The 7,500-nt window shown below is 39.3% G+C and overlaps 1 pseudogene; it reads right to left on the bottom strand.

The window, feature by feature from the left end:
- Window positions 1-177: 177 nt before the first annotated feature.
- LOC137647350 (uncharacterized) lies at window positions 178-2,570 on the bottom strand (annotated as a pseudogene).
- Between the last annotated feature and the right edge of the window lie 4,930 nt (window positions 2,571-7,500).

The raw sequence follows: 7,500 nt of genomic DNA, 5'->3' as shown, positions 1-7,500 counted from the left end.
AATTTTTGGGTCCAGGCGGCTGAAATAAAGTAACTTCAATTTTGGCTATTTCGTGAGAAAATTATAGAAATTGTGATAATTTGAAAATCACATCAAAACAAAAATAGATAATTGACTGAATTAGGTTTTAATAAAAAAATATTTATGAAAAAAAAAATAGTTTAGTGGTAATCAAAACTAGGCACAATGATCGGTGCCTGTCTTCTCGTTCTGTTCATTTCCTTCCACTTCTTTCAAGAAAAGATTTTGTATTTGTAGGGTTTAGTTTCTTCATGTAAGGTATAATTTCCTCGAAAAAAACGTAATTCTTCATTTTCCAATTCATCCTGATACTTTCTTAAGTATTATAACTTTTTCAGTTTCAACAAGTTGCTAATTTTTTCTTACCCTGTAATCAAGATTTGGTTTTTGTCACTTCTTAGACGGCGGGTTTGTTTGCCAACCATTAAGATGTTTATCCGGTGTCAAGGAGAAGATGGAGAGGGTGACCTAGAAGTATGTGACACGAGTTATGGAGAAACATGGCTTTCATGCGATTCATTGTCATCACCAGGTGCAAATTTGTCATCGTCAGTTATTCAGATGTTTTCTTCTCGGCTCAGATTTGAGCTCTTAGATTCTGGCAGATAAATGTCTTTCAAAAATGACAACTAAGTGAAGTTTGACTAAATACTTAGAACCATTTCTGAAGTTCTAACACTGGATTTGGGATTTTGAATTTCTTGATTTATTTCCTATAATAGTTTTTAGCTTTTTCATTTTCTTTTTACAGAAATATTTGAAAGATACATTGAAATTTTTATCAATAAACCAAAATGGGACAAAGGCCAACATAAGTTTTAAAAAATATCATGTAATATTGTTATGATAAACATAATTATCTGCTATTAGTAATTAGTGAATTATCATAACAAACAAAATCTTAACATATTTTTCTCTCCTTGCTACTGGTGAATTTTCTCGATCTTTGGCTTTGCGTTTTTGTCGTGGTAGAAGTACTACTTCAGAAGATGTAAAGGAAACTCGCAATATTATTTGCAAGACTTCAACCAATGAATAATTACTGTATCCAACTAAAGAAGTTTGTCTTACAACTGCAGAATTTTTTTTTGACAAAATATGGAATTTTCCTAACTGTATTGGATTATCGGATGGGAAGCATAATACGCATAATACAGAATTATGTTTTAGATAAGGAGCGACAAAACTCTATTTTTTTTACCTGTACCTGGAGAGATGATACAAAGCGCACAGCCCTGTACACCACCTCAGGTGTGCTATTGAGCAGTGGTTTAAATTTCAGGGAAGCCCTATCTAATTATTTCATCGTAGTTGGAAGAGCTCCATGGCAGAATCATCTACCCTTACAAGGTAATATAAATTAATTGTTCCTTTTACTGTAAGAATTCACTAATATTTGCATAAAACATATTGTTTAAACATATATACAAAAGATTTTCATCTTACTTTCAGATTTTCCGTGGTTATCTTTCCGGCCTCTTGGTTGGAAATCTCTCTCTCTCTCTCTCTCTCTCTCTCTCTCTCTCTCTCTCTCTCTCTCTCTCTCTCTCTCTTAAAAGGTATTAAATGGAGATGATTTAGGGTAAATTTCAATACAGGAAAAAGGTACACCCACCATTTATCGTCAATATCTTCCTAACGTTTGTTTAAACTGACAATTTTGTAGACTGAATTATGAAGATCTCACGATGCTCTCCTCCAGAATATTTACCCAATGAATTCTTCAGTAGCTATGTCTGGAAAGGACCTACTGAATGCATCTCCTTTTGGTTCCTTCAAGAACTGATGGAAAAATGGCATGGTCTTAAGTGAAGACGCTCAAAACCTCCTCAATATTTTAAGTCTTGTTACTTCGCGGCAACTGCAGAGGTTTGAGGATTCCCGCTCATCGGTTGTGGCCATATTATGAAAGAAATCTTATATATTATTTGAAATGTTCGTAGGAGCTTCTTCCATACAACCTTCATGCTAGTTGTGTTTGGTGTGCTGCACTTGTTTCATACACTGTAATATTATTGCCTTCTGTTAACAACCACCTCGCACATTGGTGACCCTTGGAGTTATCAGCTCCTCATCGCCTTTTTTTCTGTCCACCACTACACCCTACCTTGTTACGATGCTGCCCACCTATTCTGCATCATTGAAACCGCTCACCCTTCGCCATCAGGGAAGTGTTCGCTTGGTTCCAGCGCGACAAAGTTCAGTTTTGCATCAAGTGTGTGATTTTCTCAAGCAGCAAAGCAGTCTATGTCTTTGTGGTAAGCTCTGGGGACACTTTCCCTGAAATCTTTGACTGGCAATAGGATAAAGGGGATTCCCGCAAAGCGTATGACGCCCAGAGTGGCAGTACTCATCCTCGCCAGCCGCTCATATAGCCAAGCTTTTCCAGCTCTCTTAACAGCCGTTGGAAAACCAAAAAGCTTTGCTCATCGTCAGGGAAGGACCAGTGTTGCTCGCTTGCAACCTGCCTCAGTCAGCTCTCCTTGTGAAGTAAACCTACTTCACGCACTTTGAGTATGACGCTTACCAGGACCTGTTCGCACTGCCATCCCTGATGACCAAAGTCGACGTCCTTATGGACAGCCACTTCACCACCTTGAAGACCTCGACTAATGCCTCTACTCTTGACAAACAGGACATCCACTCAACACTGACCAAAGCTAACGTGAGTGCGGTAAGACATAGATGCCCACCTGGTAACTTATTAGTCATCTGCTGCAGTTCTGTTAGTACCACTCTGGATTCAGGGTTGCTATGAAGAACTATGCAGATTGTTATCAACGGCCAAAAAACATTTAAGTAAGCCATCGCTTGTGGCGGTGGCAACCCCTGTCAAAAATCTTTTATTTTTACATGATGCATGTACTAGTGTGCGGATTTTGGTAAACACCTATGCTCTAACAAGGTCAATCTCCAGGACATGACATGGTCATTCTAAGACTACTTCCACACTTTCTGGATGCCAACGGATCTGAGATCCACACCCCCAGGTACGGGACATTCACACTATCGTTTAGGAGCGCCAAATACCAATGGAAATTCCTTGTTGCCGACGTGATATTGTCGTTACTTGTTGCATATTTCCTCACACATTTCTACTTCCTGGTTGATGTTGTGCATTAACGATTAGTCTACGCGGACTCGTACACATTAAGACCTCTTCAACCCACCCCCTGTGACGTAGCACCCCACATCAGCGTACACACGGATGCCTCCTCACATTGTACATGGAAGTTGCCTGTCCTAATTTTGTCAAACGCCCATGGTTCCCGCCAAGCATGGCATTTATCACCCTATCAAAATGATGTGGCCCCTAGTGTTCGCCAGATTCCGGTATCTTTCACCAGATGGTTTAGAAGCCGCTAAACGAACATTCACGGAAAAGGAGGAAATTGGCCTTTGCTAAAAGGCTTCAAGACCATGATCGTCGCCCTTACTCATCATCATGAAGGAGATTGGATCCCTTCGCCCTTTTGGGGGGTTCTAGGTGTCTAAGCATCCTGGCAGAGCTGGATCACTGGCCCCTCCCAAGAATCATCAACGTTCTCTCCTACTTGCATAAAGCGAAGGTTCTTTCACTGTTGGACCTCTTAAAGTGGTATTATCAGTTTCCCCTTGAAACTAGAAGACAATCTTAAGATCCCCTCACCAGCCTCTTCGATACATAATCCTTCAATCACTCCTGTTTTGGTCTTCGTGTGTTTGGAGCCACTTTTCAATGACTAATTGATAGCACCTTAGGGGATCTCCTCTTCTGTGTAGGCTAAGTGGAATACATACTTGTGTTCTGTCTCTAAAGAGGAACACCTCTGTCACCTATGCATCGTTGGACTGCCGACAACGGATTGGTCTTTAAGTCCGGTGTGATAAGTGTATCATTGTTAGGGCACCGCATTGCTACTGAAGGTGCTCATCCCCTTCCAGAGAAGCTAGCATCCATTCACAACTTCCCTACGTCCTTAGCCGTTAAAGCACTGCAAGAAATCTTGGTCATTATAACATATTATCAACGGTTCCTGCCAGCCATCACCGCCACTCTTGCTCCTCATTATGCATTCCTCTAGGGTAAGCTAATAGTGTTGAAGTGAGGTCCCCATCAAGAAGCGGCCTTCTGCAACGCAAAGGATGCCCTATCAAGCGTTGTTGCTCTTCACCAATGCCAGCGACGCCACTATTGGTGTAATACTCGAGCAGGTGGTTAATGGCTCACCCCAACCATAAACCTTCTTCAGTAAAAAACTTTCCAGGGCACAATCCGGGTATTATACCTTTGACCAAGAATAGATAGCGGTGCATTTAGCTGTCAGTCAATTTCGCCACTCGTCATTCATACAAACCACATGCCTCTGGTGCATGCCTTCACTTGGTAGTTCAAAGCATGGTCTGCCCGTGAATTCTGATATCTCTCCACAGTGGTTAAATATAACTCTACCCTTCAACACATTCCTGGGAAAATTAATCTTGTTGCCAATGGCCTGTTAAGAAACACATTGGCCTCCAATCACCTGGGATTAGATTACAACGCCTTAGAAGAAGCCCAACAATAAGATCCAGAATACCAAGCATGTAGGACATCCTGCACATCCCTCCGGTAGGAAGACGTTGCATTGAAAGTCTCCAATGCCATCCTCCCCTATGACATCATTACTGGCAGACCATGACCAATGATACCTACTCCCATGTGCACAGCTACTGCACAGCTACTGAAGATGAAGTTCATTTGGCATGGCATTAATAAGGATGCTAAGGATTGGGTTTACACCTATTCTTAATGCCAAATTTCAAAAGTACAGCGACACCCAGATTCAAGAGTGAGCACCTCTCAACCTCTGCGTCGTTTTGCCCATATTCATGTCAATGTAGTAAGTCCCCTACTCTCCTCACAAGGACATTGTTACCTGCTTATCGTCATTGACAGCATCACTTGTTGGCCTGAATGCATTCTCATGCAAAACTGTAACATACACTTCATGTTAATCTGCCTTACTCTCAGGGTGGATAGTGAGTTTTTGTATCCCGGAGCAAATCACCTCTGATAAGGGTACCACTTTTACCTCTCAATTATGGATATCATTAGCAAATCTTCTGGGTATCACTGTACATCAGACAACCGTCTATAGCTCCACAGCCAAAAGAATGATTGAGCTTTATCATCGCACCATCAAAGAAGCTTTGATGTCCTTCTGCTATGACTAACTGGTTTACTCAACCTCCCTAGGTCCTCCTGGGACTAAATACCACTCCTAATGATGTGTTGCATGTCTCAGAAGTTGAAATGGTTTCTGATGACCTGCCTGTCGTCCCTGCCGAGTTTTTCCCGTCTGCAACCTCTTCCGACAATCTCCATAGTCTATGTCACATTAAGGGAAATTTACTCTATGCCAAAAGACATACAAGCCCCAGTGAAGCTATACATACGGGGCAGATTTGCACTTGGCAATGCAAGTTTTCCAGAGCACACCGACGGCTTTCTCATTTAACCTTTAGGGCAAAGAAGATTCGGTCTCTATTGACCACCTAAAACCTGCTATATCTGTATGATGACCTGTCTATGATGCTTCTCTCAAGAGTTATGCTCCCTATTTCTCATGAATGTCTTTTTAGGGGGAGCCATACAGGCTTGTACAATTTATTGCTCGCTCCTCCTACCCAGATAACAGAAGCTGTTTTAGCTTTCCTTTGCATGTATTAATTTGTTTTAGTTTTTGTTATCTGATAAATAAAAAATTTCAGCATTTAGCTCACATCTCTGTTAACAATCACCTCGTACACCGGAGTGGTGCGGTGCCCAAACCCCAGGCAATAACAAGATGTGCTATGGTGCACCGCTTGAAGTGCGGTAGTGCTTCTAATACAAAAATATAGTTTTTATAGTTTTCTTAGTTCCATCATGAGAGTTACGGTACTACCAAGTTCGGCATTTTAAAGTCAAAGGTAAAGGAAAACAGCTTACATGTCTCTTCAAAACTGCCAATAATTTATCAAAAATCCTTTGAGTAGCCTCGGCTCAAGCTGTCTCTTCACCAATAATTTTTCTTGAAATCCTTTCATACATCATGCTCTCTAAACGACGTTAGACAAGTTTCTAGGAAGCAGAATATCCATAAATGATCAAGAAAAGCAAATAAAAGTACATACAAAACAGAATCCGATCATTTCAAATAACAATCAACTAAATAACCACTTAGTTCTAAGCCATCATTACACAATATTTAGGATGAGGACTCAATTGTGAATAAATTCTAACAAGCAGAGGAAAAAAACTACTTACACAAAACAGTTCTTCCCTTGTTAAATCAAAATGGTTTTCCTGCCTTTTATTTCAAGCTGTAATAGTAGTTTTAATTTCGCCTATATACAAATGCATCGCTGCATATCAGTCTACATGCATTGACATATTTCTAACGTCAATAGATTTACAGGTTTGTGTTTAATGTGCGAAATAACCATCTTTTAACACTCGAGATAGTGAGAGGACAATGCAAACGAGAAAACATAGAAGGCTAATCCTCAGCTATTATTGAAATTTATCAAGGATTCCATGTGAGAGAGAGAGAGAGAGAGAGAGAGAGAGAGAGAGAGAGAGAGAGAGAGAGAGAGAGAGAGAGAGAGAGAGAATAGTCAGGAATAATATTTATGGTTTCTCTGCTGAATTAAAGATGAAGAAATGGAAATAAGTCCTACGAAAAATAACAATAAGTGAAAAACAGAAAAGGAAGTCAGGGATTACAACCCTTTTAATCTGAGTGAGAGAAGAAAAGCGCAGAAAAGAGATATTACTGAAATCAGGGGAAGAACAATAAAACAAAACTGAGAACTGTAAATGTGTAATTTTTCATGCCACTCTATATCATTGGATACCTCTTACTGTTGTGTACATTCAATTACCAATTCAAATTCGCGTTGCAATTTGATTCTGATAATAATTTATAAAGTAAGTGATCTTTTGTATACCTTATATGATACTTAGATTGACCGATTAAACTATTAAAACCGGCGTTACAATCTATATGGTTATGAACTGATATCAAATAGCAACTGCTCATAAAAAAATTGTGATAAAACATTTAAAACAAGACCTAAGATACTGGCTTGAACTAAAAGAACCAAATGATGCGAAGAAAGTAAATTAAAGTAGGAAGAAAGTAGTGCATAAGAAGATTAAAAAAGCTATGAATACATCGAATAAAAGCATCTTATATATTTCCATTTGCTGTTATAGTCTGGAAATAAAGATGGTAGAATGTATGAGAACCAATTTTCTGTGAAAATCTTTAGTTATGGTCGTATTTATAACAATTAATGTTTACGTAGGAATCTTCGACCTTATGAAGGCCTTATTCAATTATAAAATTGAAGATGAGGTCTATATTTCCTCAACTCTTAATATATTGAATAAATACTTATTAGCTAAATATATGGATATCCTTGTTAAAATCAAGACTTCTTAGAATATGAGAGGTTGTTGTTTTTTTTTCT

This window comes from Palaemon carinicauda, chromosome 9 (assembly GCF_036898095.1).
Source record: "Palaemon carinicauda isolate YSFRI2023 chromosome 9, ASM3689809v2, whole genome shotgun sequence".
Classification (NCBI taxonomy): Eukaryota; Metazoa; Arthropoda; class Malacostraca; order Decapoda; family Palaemonidae; genus Palaemon; species Palaemon carinicauda.
Note: the sequence above shows the minus strand (reverse complement) of the source record. Positions and strands in the feature narration are given on the sequence as shown.